The sequence below is a fragment of the Neolamprologus multifasciatus genome, chromosome 13 (assembly GCF_963576455.1).
Source record: "Neolamprologus multifasciatus chromosome 13, fNeoMul1.2, whole genome shotgun sequence".
NCBI lineage: Eukaryota > Metazoa > Chordata > Actinopteri > Cichliformes > Cichlidae > Neolamprologus > Neolamprologus multifasciatus.
Window position 1 is genome coordinate 4,386,842 of NC_140451.1, and position 20,007 is coordinate 4,406,848.

The 20,007-nt window shown below is 38.0% G+C and overlaps 1 protein-coding gene across 1 annotated transcript in view; it reads right to left on the minus strand.

Annotated features, from left to right (window-relative positions):
- Positions 1-9,768, minus strand: part of rasgrp3 (RAS guanyl releasing protein 3 (calcium and DAG-regulated)) — a 70,802-nt gene extending 61,034 nt beyond the window's left edge. Inside the window, 1 exon segment of the mRNA XM_085183626.1 lies at positions 7,290-9,768. The gene's annotated coding sequence lies outside the window, so the exon portion shown is untranslated.
- Between the last annotated feature and the right edge of the window lie 10,239 nt (positions 9,769-20,007).

The following is a 20,007-nucleotide window of genomic DNA, read 5'->3' on the forward strand; positions in this document are numbered from 1 at the left end:
GGTGACACAATAATTTCATCCTAATGGCACTGACATATTCATAGGGTTAATTTTTGAGACAAAATATCATGAGGTAGTCACGATTTTGCAAATATTCCACCTTGTAGTGCAGTTTGCACAAATTGTTGTAAAAATGCACTCACCCTACAAACATTACTGATGAGTCAAGATCTGCACAATTTGACAGAAACACTGAAGCAGCTACACATTTTATTCTATTGTCATGTATGTCCTATTTGTTAGGTGACAGAAGAACCAACACAAAGCTCAGAGAGTAATGGTGACACAAGATCACAGGTGAAATTGGATGATGACTTGTTGGTTCATGACTGTATTTGAAGCACACGTGTGACTGCATGTATGTGGAATGTCTCACTGTTATTTATCAGGTGACAGAGGCAGCTCTGCCATGTTGTAGCTCAGACAGGTGAAGAGGTGAGGTCACGGGTGACTGACTGATGATTTGGTGCTATAGATGAACTAGTATTTATTATCATGACAATTTTCAGGCTGCTTGTAGTCATCCCAGTATCCTCAGTTGAGGCTGAAAGAAGCTTCAGTGCTCTCAGAAGATTAAAAACATGGCTAAAGTCAACAATGACTCAAATGAGATTAAACAATGCTGCTGTGTGTCCACCAGGAGAAACGGGACAGTATAGATGTAAAACCAATATGCCAGCAGTTTATCTCTGTTAACGAGAGGAGCAGGCATGTGTTTGGCTCCTTCACATAGTGGACATTGAGTTGTTGTGTGGGGACACCAGTAGTATTAATGTCTGTTGCTGTAACAGTAGCTCATGCTTAGAATAAAAATCCCAACTCATTGATTTGATCGGGGCAGTAGTGTGCCTAAAAATGTTGCATAATTTTGCTGAGAGATCTTTTACTTTGTGGTAATCTTAGATGGACATAAACCACCAGGTCATTCAGTGTTCGCTTAGTGCTAATGTATCAGAGGTGTTGGTGTAATGTAACTGAAGTAATGTTGTTAAGTCCTTGAACTCATATTTGTTTATTGTCATGACTATATTTCAGGGCTGGACTGGCCATGGGCATTTGCCCAGTGGGCCGCTCGTGATTTTTCGTTTTTATGGGCCGATGGGGTTTTCTTCCTTTTCTTTTTTTAATGGTATAAATGAACGGTGGTAGATTGGCCAGTTGGTCAGGATCGACTCTGGGCTGGACCAATTACAGCCGAGGAGGTCAAACTTTAAAGTTAAGGTGAAAAGGAACGCGATTTGTCCCGTACTACTTCAGCTAGAAAGTTGCTAATTCAATCATGAAACTGATCAATGATCAGCTGATGGCTTTTCTCTCTGCGCCAGAAAGAGGAAACCAGCGGAGGTTGCATTAAACAACAGCAGCACATTTAAGCTTGATCAGCTGTTGTTAGCATTTATTTAATATTAATTTCTAGTATCAGCTGATGTTTGCTGGAGCCACAGCTGTAAAAGCTGCTGGTCAAGATATCGGTTTGGATATGTGGTGAGAGGGAAACATGAGGATGAAACCAGGAGATGTCCTTACTGAATCATCAGAGCTGAACAGGTGATGGAGAAACAGGTTTACCTTTTAGGTGACATGAGTTGAAGGGAAGTTATGAACTGTTTCTGAGAGACAAATAACACCAGGATCCTTTTCTATGTAGCTGAAAGCTGGTAACTGTGCAGGGGCGGGTCTAGCAAAGTTTTGCCAGGGGGCCAGGTAGGCCATTAACAGGGAGAGGGGGGCACAAAGAAATACTTTTCTTTCTTATTCTCATTTAAAATGTCTCGCTTTTAACAAATAATTATCTTAATCTTTCAACCAACGTTTTCATCTGATGTCAAATGTATAGAAATCCATTATTGTATTCAGTAAATATTAAGTCTAGTTAGTATATACCCTTGTAAGTTATAGTATTCTTTACTTTGTTAAGGTACTATCTGTGCAGTCTGCAATTCTGTTGAAGAAAGATTTTGAATCTATTTTATTACTGGAGAAAAATAATAGATTTCTGTGCATTTGTTTTATATGTGCATTAAATTTAAATCTGTTTTGTTAGTTAAGAATCTTGAGGCAGAGGGTGGGGGAGTGGTTCCTACTTTTTTTCTTTTCTTTTTTTGCTGGGAGTTGGCAACCCTTTTAGTTATAGGTATATGTAATTATAAATTAGGTGTTACTGTTTAGAATACCAGAATAGGGAAGGTGGTGTAGGTTTAAGCTTATTATAAAGAAGGATTTATGACTTTTCCTATAATACCATGGTGGGCCGGTCACTAGTCAAAATGCTGATATTTTGTCCCAGTCCAGCCCTGCTGAATTTGAAGTTATTTTTATTTTTGTATGATACCTGATTTATATTGAATATGGCTGAAGTAAACTAAAGTCTAAAATACTTAGTCATTTGTTTAATTGTAATTTACCATTATATAACTCACATATAAAACTATCAATTGTAATTTTAAATGGATTAAAAGCATGTAGAATAGCATATGTAGGCAAGTACATTTCTCCTTTTGTTATCAAGAAGCAAAGACAAAAAGGAAAAAAAACTGAATCATTCGTCCCCAGCAATGCCAAAACGAAATCTACGCCCTTGAGTCTTAGCTAATTATAGGCCAATCTCCAACCTTCCTTTCATATCAAAAACCCTTGAAAGAGTAGTTGTCAAACAGCTAACAGATCATCTGCAGAGGAATGGCTTATTTGAAGAGTTTCAGTCAGGTTAGAGAGGTAGAGTATTTAAAAGTAGAATGGGAGGCAGAGCCTTCAGTTTTCAGGCCCCTCTTCTATTGAACCAGCTTCCAGTTTGGATTCGGGAGACAGACACTATCTCTACTTTCAAGATTAGGCTTAAAACTTTCCTTTTTGCTAAAGCATATAGTTAGGGCTGGACCAGGTGACCCTGAATCCTCCCTTAGTTATGCTGCAATAGATGTAGGCTGCCGGGGGATTCCCATGATGCATTGAGTTTTTCCTTTCCAGTCACCTTTCTCACTCACTATGTGTTAATAGACCTCTCTGCATTGAATCATATCTGTTATTAACCTCTGTCTCTCTTCCACAGCATGTCTTTCATCCTGTCTTCCTTCTCTCACCCCAACCAATCACAGCAGATTGCCCCACCCCTTCCTGAGCCTGGTTCTGCCGGAGGTTTCTTCCTGTTAAAAGGGAGTTTTTCCTTCCCACTGTCGCCAAAGTGCTTGCTCATAGGGGGTCATATGATTGTTGGGTTTTTCTCTGTATCTATGAGGCGACTGCTGTTGTGATTTGGTGCTATATAAATAAAATTGAATTGAATTGAATAACAAATGGAAAATGGATAATTGTTATTATTGATGGTGCACATAGAACAACAAAGTGCAAATTGTTGCACTGACCCATCTAGTACTCAATATATAATTCAATTTGAATGGATTGGAGGTAAACTGTGCATGTCACATGACATAAATGTTTATTATATGTTTAATATGACCTTGAAAAATGAGAGGATGCCTGAAAATTGCAGAAGTGGAATTTTCAAGAACATGAGTGAGAACTGTAGTAACTAATGACAGATAAGGCTGATGATACCACGAAACTATAGGAAAGAGTAGTTAAAGCTAGGTTAGGAAGAGAGGTGATGATCCGTGTGCTGCAGTACTGCCCAAGGAACGATTCTACAGATGTGATATTTAATTTGAAAGTGTTGATAGAGAAGGTCAGAAGGAGTCACTTTCTTTGTGGATCTACAGAGAGTGGAAATGCAATGCTGTGTGAGTATGTTGGGAGTGGCAGAAAAGAATGTGAGGGTGATGCAAGATATGCATGAGTACACCAGCACAGTGGTGAGGGGTGTGGGAGGTGTGATAAGAAGAGTTCAAGGTGGGGATGGGATCAGCTCTAAGCCTTTTCTTGTTTGCTGTAGTGATGGAAAGGCTAACAGTTCGGGTCAGGCAGTCATGGACGATGATGTTTGCAGACAATATTGTGATCTGTAGTGAAAGAGATGAAGATGCAAGAAACAGAGGAAGCGCGCAAGTTGGACCAGCTTCAACCATCCAAAACAATGCACTGCAATAAACATTCAAAGTGACATAAGTTACACAAAAGCATCAAATGAGTATTTATTACTAAAGACTCTCCGACAATACAAAGGAAACAGACAAGACAGGGACATGCTGTGAAAGAGAGCCAGAGATGAATAATAACTCTAACTAATAATTAATAATAACTGATAATTAAATGCAGAGAGGTGTATATAAACACAGTGAGTGGAAAAGGTGACTGAAAAAAAATACTCAATGCATCATGGGAATCCCCCAGCAGCTTCCACCTATTGCAGCATAACTAAGGGAGGATTCAGGGTCACCTGATCCAGCCCTAACTATATGCTTTAGCAAAAAGGAAAGTAATCTAATCTTAAAAGCAGAGACGGTGAACTTGAATGTGATGAGAATAATTTTCAATTTCATCCTGGATTTAATTAGTATGACTCGGAGGTGTAGATTTATTTAAACTAACATAAATATCCTGCTGTTACCAGGTTTCAGTAAGGCAGAGTAAATCGTTTTGTTGATCAATTATTAATTCATGTACTAACAGAGACTTAGAAGAGAGAGACCTGATGTTTAATAATCCACATTTCACTGTATTAACCTGTGCTGCAGTTATGGATAGTATATTGTTCTTTCTTTGTGATTTTATATATATATAGGGTTTTGGCAGGATAACAGGAGGAGAGAAGCTGCAGAGAGGCATGTGAGATTACAACTTTCATATTTTGGAGGGTTTAAAAAAAATTGGCAAGATTTCTAGAAATGAGAGCTGCTCCATCCAAAGAGGGATGGATGCCATCTCTCCTAAAAGACCAGGTTTTTCCAGAAAGTTTCCAAATGATCTATGAAGCCTAAAGTTTTAGACACCACTCAGACAGACAGCAATGTAAGGAGAACATGCCAGAGAAAACCTCAGTCTGACATTGATTTCTCAAAGTTACACACCAACTTGATATTGATTTTAGTGACCTCCAATTGAGGTAACCAAGTGTCATTATTGCCAGTGTCAGTTATAATTTCACAGAATTTACATTTATCCTCATCCAGCAGATTTGAGATTCCCTCAATGTTGCTGCTCTGGCCCCTGGAAGACAGTTTGCTATTGTTGCTGGTGTCTCTAGCTTCACATGTCTGATAGCAGAATCTCCAATAACTAGAGTTTGTTCCACAGTGTGTGTGTCACCAAGTGGAGAAAAAATATTAGTGACATAATAATTGGCGATGGTGTACCGGGGCTTCTGTTTATTACTACTCTTCCTCATCATCAGACAATCTGTTGGTGGAGAGCTACAATGCACCAACTACAGGGTCCTGGCTAGCCATGGGTGCAGAACCAGGTCTTGAATTCAGTAATTCTGGCCTCCAGAACTACAAACAGGCTACATTTATTACTAGTATTGTTATAACCAAATAAGGATTCCAAGTTATCAATAAACAGAGGGTGCTGCTTTATTTTATCTATGCGTATTAATCTGGATCAAACCAAGACGAACGAGTCTCCAGCAGATGCCCTATAAGAAGTGCTACATGGGATACAGATTATTATTCACCTTTCAATAAAGATGTGAGATATTCATAGTTTTATGACAAATTTGTGGCCATATTAATGACAGTGCAGCGTGTGCTGATCCTCTGTGGAGCCTGTTCAAAGCCACTTGACATTCTGCCAGTTGAGGAGAACATTTTGTCATATAATTCATTTTAGCATCTCAACAGACATTTCCAGTCTCCATCTGTTATAAAGCAATTTAATCTATTCTGCACTCTCACAGGCTCAAGCTGTGCAGACTCATATGCAATTATGGCCTCTTCATCAGAGGTCACTTGCTTTTACTAAATATACCATATTATGTTGACATTTTAATAAAAATGTAAAAAAATAAAAATCAGAGTGAAGTGCAGGAGGACAGTTTTCCAAAGCAATCTAAAAAAGGTGTTTTGGGTTTTTTTTTTTTGTTTGTTTGTTTTTTATAGTTTAATTGATTTGTGTCATCTGGTTTCATAGCTCAACCTGCATAGCTGTGTTTGCAAATACTGTTTAATGTGCAATGCTTAAATTATCAGTCCTACTGTGGAGCTCCATGACTAAGGTCACATTCATATAGAAAGTGGTTCCCTTGTGTCACCTTATCGGTTGATTGGTAGTTGACATTCCAGCCTCTGGTCGTCTTTACTTCCCAGTCAAATGTCAATCTGTATCCTAAGTATCCCAACTGTGTTATTTTCCCTGTTTTTACTTGAAGTTGTGGAATGTCATCGACTTTCTGTAGTCTCTACATCACTGATAATCTCTAAACGTGTGAAGAGGGCTTAACATTGGTGTGTGAGAAACACTCCCCAAATTTGATTGAGTAAGATGAGTATGACTTATCTCCTTTCATTCCAGTGGTTTATTTTGGACGTTGTACAATTATGTAATCAGCAGTACTGAATGCTGCACTGCAGTGTAATAGGATAGGCCATAAAATCATTATTAACTATCACTAGTGCTGTTTCTGTGCTGTGACTCTTTTTCTGTTTTTGGAAAACAATTTTCAAAAGAAGAAAACTTACATATCCTGCTAGCACAGGGACAGGGCTGAGGTTGACTTAGACCTCAGAGGGATAAGTAAAGAATATCACACAGTAACCTTAAAAGCCTGTGACTCACAGACTGATGAGTTACTCATTTCCATGTTTTGCCATTTAAATGCGATGTAAGTTTATAAGCGCAGAGTCTGTTTGACTATAAGTAACAATACAAGGCAGGGACAGTTCACAGAAAGGAGTGAGTTCCCTGCAGCACTCAGTAGAGGTTACTCATTAAACCTGACGGTAACTGTACTGAAAAGCTGCAGCCAGCCCAGAAACCCTATGAATAAATGCAACTGCATTAAATCTACCAGGGACAGAGTCAGATTACCATCAGTCAAATCTGTGTGGTGACAGCCAATGAAAAAATTATTCTGATGAGGTGATGCATGTGTTTATGGACATACGCAGCTGGAGCACATAGAGGAGCTTTCGAAGTGACTGGTTGCTTTTGTCATATGTTAGTCAGTCATAGTCCCGTGTAAGTTTCAGAAATGACTGTCATATTATGTGGATATACAACGAGCTGAAGACTATATAAAGACCCAGTCATGTTATCAGTATCCATCAGTCCAGCCAGGAAAATGCCATAATATGTAATTAAAGTACAATACAGTTCACATTTCAACTATTGATTCCTAATTTTGTAGCTCAAGTAAATTTTTAGTTTTGCTGCAGGTTTCAACACAAACTTCTTACCTCATCTGAGACTCTGCCAGGGTCTACCAGAACATCTCATGGATCTGCCTTTTAAACATGTCCGTGAACAGATATACCTTTTAGTCTGTTCAAATGAGCATTAATATTAAAATCCACCTGGACTGAAAAGGTTGCTGCTAAAACCAGAGCAGCGCTCCAGCTGTCAGAGCTCCGTTAAAGTATCGTCCAGCCCTTTCTTCAGCTTGCTTCTCTATCTTTGTAAAGCCCTTTGTCTCAGCTGCATACAGTTATAGTGTGTATTCAACCAGCACTGATCTCAGTCTGTTTTTGTTTGTCTAAATGGCCACTAGACTTCCTTCAATTCTTTCCCAACTTAGGTTTCCTGCCTGCGTTGGTTGGTCAGGCTAAATATAGGGACCACACACGGTAAAGGGGGGTAAAGAGCAGAGCAGGAAATCTGTCACAATATGCTTTTGCGCACATTGATGTTTGCCCGTCAGTCGTGATAACTTTGTTCAGTGCATTTCACCAACTGTGTCTGCTGAAATCCGCAGTTGTAAGTTGGATGAGTTATTTTCTTTCTTTCTTTTTCATGTTTCTGAGAGTGACGTTCGACAGCACGGGTGCAGTACGCACATGTGTGATCCTGCATTGTCGCTGTGTGCCTCAGTGAGTGGGTCACCCTATCCCATATTCCACTCTAATGACGTTGTACACATTGTTTTGTCTCTCTGGGCTTCTAAAAATGTCTCCCTAAACAAAAGCAATGACTACACATCCTGCTGCCTGGCTGGACAAAAAGAACTGAACTCCAACTTTTATTGTCTCAGACACACAATTTCAATTAAAGACTGTGCGATAACTACTGTGGGGGATGGTTAAGTCTCCTTACATTCTATTTATTAATCTTCATGCTTTTTTTCCCCCCTTTGTCTTGTTTGGGCTGCAAAGACGAGGAGGAGGACGATTTTTAACACACTTGTTTGCCTTATTAGCATGTATCTCTGTTTGTGTAATGCACTGATACAGTCAGTCCTGCTACATTTATCTAAATGTCATCACATCTGTCTAATATGTATATGCAGTCTATGATCCACACAGGGCGTAAAGCATTTAGAGTTGATGTGCTTCACAACAAATGCACATACATATTATTTCAGGGTCTTCCTGCGGTCCTAACCTTTAAATATAACCTCTCTTCTTCCTCTCCTGGCCTGTCTCCCTCACATCTTTCTCAAATGTAAGTAAGGTCGCTCAGTTTTTTCTACACTATGTGACAACCTGCAAACAAACAGTCTGTGTTTTTATTGATATTTGTTCAGCTGTTAGAAGTGTTGCAAAGTGTGGCCACAGCATATAGATATCTGCACTCTGGCTTACTGCATTTGGTTTTGTCTCATTTATACCTCTAAAAGCACCAGTGATGGAGGATAACCAGTTACACCCTGACAAACTTTACTGCCTCCAGTTCAGTTGGTGAGCTAACCAGTGCATTCCTCCTTCTTAAGAATACAGCAGAATTTTGGTTAAGCTGTAGCTAAACTTTCAGTATCTTTCTGATTTATCTGATTTGTTATCTCTTGTAATGGGAATTACAAGAGATAACACTGTCTCCACTGTCGCCTTGCAGCAAGGTTCTTGCTTGAACCCTAACTTTGGACTTTTCTTTTGCTGGATGAGAGGTAGATGAAATGCTTGCAGTGTGTATAGAATGAAATATTGTATGACTGGATAGTTAAATTTGGCTTGTAGTCTACTGTGAGTAAAGACTCAATAAGTGCTAGATAAATGCCAGTCCACTTCCATTTAAGATGGTGCTCCAGTAAACAATTAGCAAATTTCAACACTTGGAGCTTTTGCTTAATTTGTTGTCTAATACTGAATGAACAGACCTCACCTGGCCATGAAACTGCTCATCAGTTAATTGATCAATAGTCTAATTGCTTTTAAGACTCTGAAAATGGAGGGCTCTTTATAAAAACGACAAGAGGTTATAAAAACTCTTGAAGAGTTTATTTTTTAAAAGGTTTTAAAGCAATTAAATTAAATGTAAAAGTCTACACTACATCATATCTTCAATATTTCTAAGCTAAATAGTTATTTACAAGCTGCTGATTTCTGTATCAGGTGAAGTAACGGAATATTCAATTAAATGTCTTTTTGAAATCAAAAGGACGGCTTTTAATGTGCTAGATGGAGGTCTAATGTGAAGTCACTAAGTTCCATCACAAACTACAAATAAGTGAAATAATCCAAATGGAGTCCAGATGTTTCTTTAAACCATCTGTTAAAGCAACCATGACCTGTCAGGTGCTTTGGTCATTCAAGCTCAAACTTTATCCCTGCAGAGCACAGTATGACCCCTGATTGGTGGGAAGTACTGTGTAGGAATAAAAGAAAATGTTTCAAATATGCCACATTATCCCAGAGCAAAACAATAACCAGCAATAACTAGAAGACTACTTTCTAACCTAACTGCAAGCTGTACATTCGTGGTTTAAAGTAATAAACAATTATACTCACATGTCTTAAAATATGCACCTACCTTACTGTGAACACTGCCAGCTTACATCTGCTACAGAAATCATGATCCTATTGTTGTACTCATCAGGATAACCAGCAATATGCAGAAAACTCAAAGTGCTGCAGGTTATCTTGCTACCCAAAGATTCCCCTCCCATCCTGGCTTTTTTTTCACACACTCAGTCCAGAAATAGATTCAGAATTTACTGAAAACAAAGGGTGGTGTGCAAGACAACTCTGCAAATATCAGTGAGTAGTCTTGGTACAGATAGAGACAGAGGGGAGGAGCAGACTATAAGCAAAGTGAACAGATTCTTTTGTAGCTGATTCATCAGTTTTTATTTTCTGTAAAGTGTCTCATTCTGGCTTTAACTCCCTTATAGGACGACTACAGAACCACCACTGACAATAAATAATTAAAGTAATTGTTTTCTGTATGACTTTAGTCTGAGGTCTGGATTTTTTCATTTGCTTAGCCGTAAGATGTATAAGGATGGTACTGTGACTAGTTGGCTAATCGCTAATCATCTGTTGCAGTGTTCCTTTAGTTTCATTACTGAGTTTCATCAGTGATGCTATGCCTTCTTACACGGTCCATAACAGCATTCGACATATTTCTCATTCAAAAGTTGAACAACTTGAATAAGATGGTGTTTAACAATACACTGAAAGAAATAGATTTAGATGCAAGGTTTAATGCTAAACGATTTCTAAGTAGTCAGGTCCAGCCGTCCAGGGCTCCACCGCAGACACATGCACAGGAATCTCTTTCTGTGCAAGTCAGTTTCCACTTCCAGGTCCCAGCACAGGACAAAAAAAGTCTTGGAGCAGCAACAGAGCAGTCATGCAGAGATGGGAACCAGCTTCACAAAGTTTCCAGATCATCAACCAGGTGTCAACTGACCAAATATCTTGATGCATGCTCAATCATAAGGGTAGGTAAACCTCCAAAAGTTGATTCTGCTCATCTGGATGTAGCGTTTTCAGTGGGAGAAACGTTTCGTCACCCAAGTGACTTCTTCAGTCTCAGCTGACTGCAGGTTTCCCGGTCTTATAAACAGTACATTTGCATAATGACTGAAACCAGCCCACTGAAGGACCAAACAAGTTGTTCTTCCTCTTAAGTAGGAGACTGGGATCTGATAACTACCAGCAGGTGAGTTCATCACTTCCAGGTGCAGTACCCAAAAGGGCAGCAACCAGAGAAGCGCTAAAGCACAAGGTGTGACTACTTTTACTGACAGATGCATCAGTCAACCAGTGCATTTTCACTAGGATGACGGTGTTTGCAACGCTAGGAAACACCCACATCACTCTGATGCAATAACCCACGCCTAATATGAGCCTGATGGAAGTTTGTTTTTCTAGCTATCTGATTATTTTGTTAGTGTAGACGTGTCAGAAGTCTATACAGTCATTTTTACAGAATTACTTGAGCTCTAAGGTAAGTTTGATTTAGCCCCTCTGATCTTTGATCAGTGGTTGTTTATCAGTGGTCATGACAATTTGCATATTAATAATCGAGGAACTGACCTCACAGCCCATTGTTCATTCAGTGGACTAGATTGGGGAAACCTGCAGTCAGCTGAGACTGAAGAAGTCACTTCTCCCACTAAAAATGCCACGTCCACATGAACAGAAATCAACCTTTTGGGATTTACTTACCTGGATGACTGAGCATGCACCAAGAAAGTTTGGTTTAGGTTACTAACAATCTTCATATGGCAGTGGACTGTATTACATTTAATCATCAAACATCAGGTTATTGTATTTAGTTCCTAATGAGATACTCTGACATCTACCTTCAGCAACACTGGAATCTTGGATTCATTTTAATCATTTATCGTTTCATCTTAAAAACCTCTTACTACCGTATCTCGCACTTTGCCCTTGGACTGCTGCTTTACTTGTAATTCCTAGGATATTACAAATAGAATGGGAGGAAGAAACATCATGTTTCAGGCCTCTCTTATTTGAAGATAAGGCGTAAAACTTTCCTTTTTGACAAAGCTTATACTTAGAGTTGATCAGATGACCCTGAATCCTCCCTCAGTTACACTGCGATAAGTGTAGGCTGCTACACTGTAAAATGTAATATTGTGTTTAATTAAAAATATTAAATAGGCTGAACTCAGTTTTTATCAATTTGTTATCAGAACTCGATTTAAATAAGTTACCAGTACTTTTTATGCAAAAATGCTGATAAACTCAATTTATTTGAGTTGTCTTAACTTAGAAAAACTAACTAAGCTGGAAGTTTTGCTTCTCAGTGCGGAAGGATGAAAGATGTGTTTTGAAAATGCCCCGTCACTACCGTCCTCCTCCCTCTTGGATCAGTCCATGTTCATGGTGCCAGCATTTGTTATGGAATATGTTGAGCAAACCTGGAGAAGCGTCAGCTCAGGATATTATTGTTTTCATTGCTGTGAATCTTTACCTGATACACTGACTTGGTGAGTAAATGTTTACTCTTATTCAAACTGATTTTGTGGCTTGTCTTAGTTTAGCACCAGGTTTATAATCTTGCTAGCTAGTTAGTGTTAGCCTAGCGTTGCTGCTGCCGCTGGGCTCATGTTACTTAAAAATTAACACCACAGCCTTAAAAACCTTACATAACACTATGTCTGTGAAATTTTCTGTTGATTGTTTGAAATAAAAAAAAGTGAAATAAGAGCCCAGACAAAATTCTTCGGGAGGTGCAGCCGTTAGGGGTGGGGTGTGGGGGGTATTTTCAATCCATAGCCATAACTAACTAACTAACTAATTATATATATCATGTTTAACCTGAGTAGCAAAAGACCGCAGGGGGTTGAAAACAATATGCCAGGAGTTAGCTGTGCTCGCGGACTCTACCGAGCCTTGACCTCCCGGTCAGCTATCGCTGGTGGATAACAGAGCTCTCTGAAAACGGGGAAGCACTTTTGCAAATATGTGATATTTTGATAAATTAAGTAGATATTTGAGCATTACACAGCTACATTCTCGCCTGAACATATCTTAAAAGGTTATTTTGTGACCCAGAAAGGGTAGTCTGGGGAAAAGGAGGATGCATTTGTCGGCCACGGTTGTCGGAGCCTGTGTACTTGTAAGCGCGGCAATGGCGGGTCACAAAATAAACTTTTAAGATATTTTCAGGTGACAATGTAGCTGTGTAAAGTTCAAATATCTGCTCAATTTATCAAGACATCACATATTTGCAAAAATGCTCCAACGTTTTCAGAGACGTCCATTTTTGTTTTTGTGGCAGCTTTTGAACATCTATGGCATCTATTAATGTCAAATCTAGACTTTATTTAACAACATAAGCAAACTCTATGTTACAATAATTGCACAGCCATTAAGGATCAAATCAGTTTCTGAAAAATGTTCTGGTTTTTCTCCCTCTGCTTGCTTCTTACTGTCTTTGAGGCTCGGGACCAGCGCTCCTGTTGTTGGACAGAAAGACATCAGTAAGTATTTTGGTTTTCCAATATTAGCAACTGTCAGTGACATTTATATTAATCAGGCTGAACTTTAATCATACTTTAGATCAGCCTGTTTTACTTATTGTTTTATTTGTGCTTTGGTTTGGGGAAGTTGTTTCTGTACTGATCTTTTCCTGTCTTCTGTTATTAGACTTGAGATATGACTGCACTATGCTGTTCCTGGTGACTCCAGTTAATTATACAAGACATGCTGTGTAAGTAAACAAATAACAACAGTTTGTCTGCATTTCTTGAAAGATCACATCCCCCAAACTTAGTTTAGAGGGTCTACACTGTATATAGTGAAGTCTGCAAGTTTTCTAACAACAAAATTTGTTTTGTGCCCAAATCATTTTGCACATTATTAGAATGAAAGTTATTGGCCATGTTTGCATAGCCCTTTTTAAAATGATGCTTTCATGACATTATTGTATGTTGGGTGGTGGTCAGGGCTATCCAGACTGACAAGTGGGACATTGAATGTCACCTCTCTGGTGGGGAGGGAGCCTGAAATTGTGTAAATTGGAGTCTGTTTTATACGAAATGCAGAAAAAAATGTTTTAAGAAGGCAATTAAGTTCATGTTCCAAAAAAATATGATTGTTTGCTTGCAGGACAACAGGAGAGATGAGTCCTCCGTCACAGATGGTGTGGTCAGTGAAGATGGTCGCCTGCAGGTTCAAGCTCATTGCATCTCCAACCCACATCCACTGCCACTGTACTTAAGGGAAGTTAAAGACTTTCTTCTGCACCTACATTTGGATCACCTCGATCCATGACAGTCATTCAGGCAGTAATGCCTGGACTGGAAACAAGCCATCCTTAAAATAATACAACATTCCAGCTCATGTGTTGGAATGAAAAACAAATGTGTTGTTTAAATCAGAGACTGCACTTGTGACAGAACAACAAATATTTTATTTTGATTATATAAGTAATGTAAGTACAAAACAAACTTGTGGTAGGCCTAAACTTATTTTCAGAATAATTGTGTGGATGCTTTAAGGCATCCACACTATTGTTTTCCTGTTTCTCTTTATTCTTTATACTTTATTATTGTGTGGATGCTTTAAGGCATCCACACTATTGTTTTCCTGTTTCTCTTTATTCTTTATTATTATTATTATTATTCTAGTTGCTTCCGTACGTTTTTTGTCCTTTAACTACTTCCACAATTTTTGTGCTATTTTCACCGTTCAAATTTTAAACTATTCTGCTTTTTCTGCTTAATATTGCTATGACTTTTGGTATTTATAACTATCATACTTTTTAAAATATTAAGCTTTTTTCCTTTAATTTGTCCCATTGAAATGAATGGGAAATTTAAAAAATTCTGCTAAAACTTGCTCTTTTTTCAAACTTAACTACTTCCTCATACTTTCGCCTAGAACAACCATTCAAACTTTAAAATGTTCACAAATTATTGGGCTATTAATGTATGATTCAGCTTTTTCAAACCTTTTACCGTTTTACTTTTATCCCTCTTAAAGTTTTGAGTTGCAAAATTGTGATTTTTCAGAAAATACATGGGTTGTTATGGTTGCTATGCAGTTGGTTCTAAGTGAGCCACTTTAAGTTTCGCAGTCTTCTCTTCATGTCCGAACAACTTCTTGCTACTTGCTCAATTTTCACTCAACTTCCACGAATTATACATCAAAACGTAGGTATTTTTGCTGGCTTTCAGAAAATGTCACTGTCATTGTTGTGGAATTTATAGAATTTTGGCAAATCTCCTCAGACCAACACAAAGTCTCAAAACTCTCCATAGAAAGTCAATGGAGAGTTTGTTCAAAATCACCGCTTGATTTCTGTAATGAGAGGCATATTCGAATCGTCATATCTCCTTAACGGAGCGAAGTTAAGACATGAGGCTTGTCCCGATATATCTTCAGACACTCCTGACACTCACAATTCAAGAATTGTTTTCTCACCTATTACCATTTGGCCATGAATTACGTTTGTTTGAGGGTAGGAAATTCGTCCTTCGCTCAGATTTCTTCAGCTTTCAAACTCTGGAAATGAGCAACTTTTTTCTCTCGTCATATCTTTTTAATGGATTTCCACAAAGACCTGAAAATTTCCATGACTGTTCACCAAAGCCTGCTGTCTCTTACGGTGAAAGAATGATATCGATACTCCAAATAGATTTAGAGTTACAAAGCGTTGTTTGATGGCAAGTCAAGGCAGTTTTCGCTTGACTGTACTCAGTTATGGTGCCTTACAAGTCAAATATCTTTAATAATTCATATTTTAATGATAAATTGTCAACACTTGAAGATTCCCCCATCTCTTCTGAACAAAATGGTGTAAGAATGACCGTTCTAGCCCCTACGGTTAGGAAATTATGGCCATTTGTTTGGAGGGTAGTCCTCAATATGAGAAATAGACTGCAAAAATCCTCTCTCTGCTGCCTGTGTAAAAACGGCTGCACCTGTTTTGGCGGGAAAAAGTACACAGCCTCTCTGATTGGTAGATTCAAATTCAGCAGCTCCCAGGCTGCTTGACTGATCTATAAAGTTGCTTCTCTCTCTTTCTGTGTGTGTTATAGTATTTCTGCATTATAGTATTTCTGCTTTTTATAGTATTACTGCTAAATTATAGTATTTCTGCTTTTTATAGGATTTGTGCTTAATATAGTATTTTTGCTTTTTATAGGATTTGTGCTAAATTATAGTATTTCTGCTACATTATAGTATTTCTGCTTTTTATAATATTTGTGCTTAATATAGTGTTTCTGCTAAATTACAGTATTTCTGCTTTTTATAGTATTTCTGCTAAATTATAGTATTTCTGCTAAATTATAGTATTTCTGCTTTTTATAGGATTTGTGCTTAATATATTAATTCTGCTAAATTATAGTATTTCTGCTTTTTATAGTATTACTGCTTTTTGTACTATTTCTGCTTAATATAGTATTTCTGCTAAATTATAGTATTTCTGCTTTTTATAGTATTTCTGCTACATTATAGTATTTCTACTTTTTATAGGATTTGTGCTTAATATAGTAGTTGTGCTTTTTATAAGATTTGTGCTTAATATAGTATTTCTGCTTTTTATAGTATTTCTGCTTAATATAGTATTTCTGCTATATTATAGTATTTCTGCTTAATATAGTATTTCTGCTAAATTATAGTATTTCTGCTACATTATAGTATTTCTGCTTTTTATAGTATTTGTGCTAAAACATAGTATTTCTACTAAATGTAGTATTTATGCTTAATCATACTATTTCTATATATTACTGCCAGGTCCCCAGGCAGCCAATCCTCTGTGACGACTGAGACATTCAAATTTACAAATCAGAGCCTGCATGGCTTCCCAGCCAGCCAATCATATCTGAGGTCTGCTGTTCCTTCTCTCGTCATATCTCCGCGACGGTTGTACAAAAAGCAATGAAAATCGCAGTGAAAGTACACCAAAGTCCGCTGATTCAACCAGTACAAGAATTATGCTTCTAGTCCACCTAGTTTTTGAGTTACACGACGTTTTGTAACTCCAAAAAATGGCGTTTTTCGCCTCTCACCGCGATCTAATTCTGACTGCTCATCACCCTATTTTCCATGCGCCCGCTCTCTTTGCCAGTGGCGCAGTTGGTAATGAAACGGATCTTCAGACCGAAGGTCGTGGGTTCGATTCCACCTTGTTCAACATTTTTTTTCACTACAAATTGATACACTGTCACAGACCTGTAATTCATGTTGATAATTTATGACAATTCTGCAACTTTTTATGATTTTGGCAGCTTTTCTAATATGGACCTCAGATTCTTGTTAACGCTCCATGGCAGAAATACATACAAGTACACAGCCTGATGAAGCAGACAGAAGCGGTACCTATGATTGGTTCAGCATTTTCACCTCTTATCAGCACAAATCTCAGCCTCTTCTGCTGTTTTTATTAGAATTTTAAGCTTTTTCACCGTTTTTCTGTTACGTGAGAACCAGTTTGGCTCAATGAGTAGCTGAAAAATGTCAGCCTCTTCTGCTCTTTCGGAAGAATTTCAGAGTTCAGCTTTTTCACTTGTTTTAAGCACAAATTTCAGTCTCTTTACCTCATTTCACAACAAAGTAGTTCTTCCTCTTCACCTCTTTTCTGCTAATTTAAGCTTCTGCTCCACAGTGCACATTTTTCTTCTTATCATATCTTTGCTTGTGACCAGAACTCATTTGGCTCAGAGGGTTGAGCAGCTGCCGTGAGACCCGGAGGTTCGAATCCTACCTGTGACAGTTGCCGCACATGTTCCCTGCTTGCATGCGCAAATTCTGGTTATTCACCTCTTCTGCAAAAATTTTGGCCTTTTCACCTCTTATTAGCACAAATCTCAGCTGTTTTCAGAAAAAACTCTTTTGAGCACAAATTCTGCTGATTCATCTCTTTTCAGTGCAACTTTCTGCTTCGTTCCATCTTTTCTGCAGAAATTCTTCTCATTCACCTCTTTTCAGCGCAATGTTCTGCTCCTTTCCATCTTTTCTGCAGAAATTCTGCTGATTGAACTCTTTTCAGCAAAATGTTCAGCCTTTTCACCTCTTATCAGCACAAATCTCAGCTGTTTTCAGAAAAAACTCTTTTGAGCACAAATTATGCTGATTCATCTCTTTTCAGCAGAAATTCTTCTGATTCGCCTCTTTTCTGCAAAGTTTTCAGACTTTTCACCTCTTATCAGCACAAATCCCAGCTTTTTCAGCTGTTTTCAGCAAAAACCTCTTTTTAGCAGAATTCTGCTCATTTAGCTTTTTTCAACAGAAATTCTGCTGATTGAACTCTTTCCAGCAGAATTTTCACCTCTTTTCAGCACAAATCTCAGCTGTTTTCAAAAAAACTCTTTTGAGCAGAAATTCTGCTGATTGATCTCTTTTCAGCAGAATTTTAAATTTTTTCAGCACTTTTCAGCACAAATCCAAGCTTTTTCAGCTGTTTTCACCAAAAAACTCTTTTCAGCAGAATTCTGCTGATTGAACTCTTCAGCAGAATTTAAATTTTTTTCACCACTTTTCAGCACAAATCCCAGCTTTTTCAGCTGTTCTCAGCAAAAACCTCTTTTCAGCAGAATTCTGCTCATTCACCTCTTTTCAGCCCAAATTCTGCTTATTCACCTCTTCTGCAAAATTTTCAGCCTTTTCACCTCTTTTCAGCAGAAATCTCAGCTGTTTTCAGAAAAAGCTCTTTTGAGCAGAAATTCTGCTGTTTCATCTCTTTTCAGCGTAAGTTTCTGCTTCTTTACCTCTTTTCAACAGAAATTCTGCTGATTCACCTCTTTTCTTCAAAGTTTTCAGCCTTTTCACCTCCTCACCACCTTTCAACTTTTTCAGCTTTTTTTCAGCAGACATCTTCAGCGTTAAGGCATCCACACAGCATTTTCGCAGGAAATGCAAATTTTTCTAGTTCTAGTTGCTTCCGTACACTTTTTGGCACTTAACTACTTCCACAATTTTTGTGCTATTTTCACCATTCAAATTTTAAACTATTCTGCTATTTTTGCTCTTTCCGGCTATATCTTTTGGTATTTTTCACTATTATACTTTTTAAAATATTAAGCTTTTTTCCTTTAATTTGTCCCATTGAAATGAATGGGAAACTTCCGCAATACTGCTAAAATTTGCTCTTTTTTGAAACTTAACTACTTCCTCATATTTTCACTTAGAACAACCATTCAAACTTTAAAATGTTCTCAAATTATTGTGCTATTCAGGTATAAATCAGCTTTTTCAAATCTTTTACCGTTTTATTTTTATCCCTCTTAAAGTTTTGAGTTGCAAAATTGTGATTTTTCACAAAATACATGCGTTGTTATGGTTGCTATGCACTTGGTTCTAAGTGAGACACTTTAGGTTTTGCAGTCTTCTCTTCATGTCCGAACAACTTCTTGCTACTTGCTCAATTTTCACTCAACTTCCACAAATTATACATCAAAACGTAGATATTTTTGCTGGCTTTCAGAAAATGTCACTATCATTGTTGTGGGATTTATAGAATTTTGGCAAATCTCCTCAGACCAACACAAAGTCTCAAAACTCTCCATAGAAAGTCAATGGAGAGTTTGTTCAAAATCACCGCTGGATTTCTCTAATTAGAGGCATTTTCGAATCGTCATATCTCCTTAACGAAGTGAAGTTAAAACATGAGGCTTGTCCCAGTATATCTTCAGACATTCCTGATGCTCACAATTCAAGAATTTCTTTCTCACCTATTACCATTCTGAGATGAGTTAGACTTGTTTGAGGGTAGGAAATTTGTCCTTCGCTCAGATTTCTTCAGCTTTCAAACTCTGGAAATGAACCACTTTTTTCTCTCGTCATATCTTTTTGATGGATTTCCACAGAGACCTGAAAATTTCCATGACTGTTCACCAAAGCCTGCTGTCTCTTACGGTGAAAGAATGATATCGATACTCCAAATAGATCTAGAGTTAGAAAGCGTTGTTTGAGGGCAGGTCAAGACAGTTTTTGCTTCGCCTCTACTCAGTTATGGTGCATTAGAAGTCAAATATCTTTAATAATTCATATTTTAATGATAAATTGTCAACACTTGAAGATTCCCCCATCTCTGCTGAACAAAACGGTGTAAGAATGACCGTTCTAGCCCCTACGGTTAGGAAATTATGGTCATTTGTTTGAGTTTAGTCCTCACTATGAGAAATAGACTGCAAAAATCCTGCCTCTCTGCTGCGTGTGTAAAAACGGCTGCACCTGTTTTGGCGGGAAAAAGTACACAGCCTCTCTGATTGGTGGATTCAAATTTAGCAGCTCCCAGGCTGCTTGACTGACCTAAAAA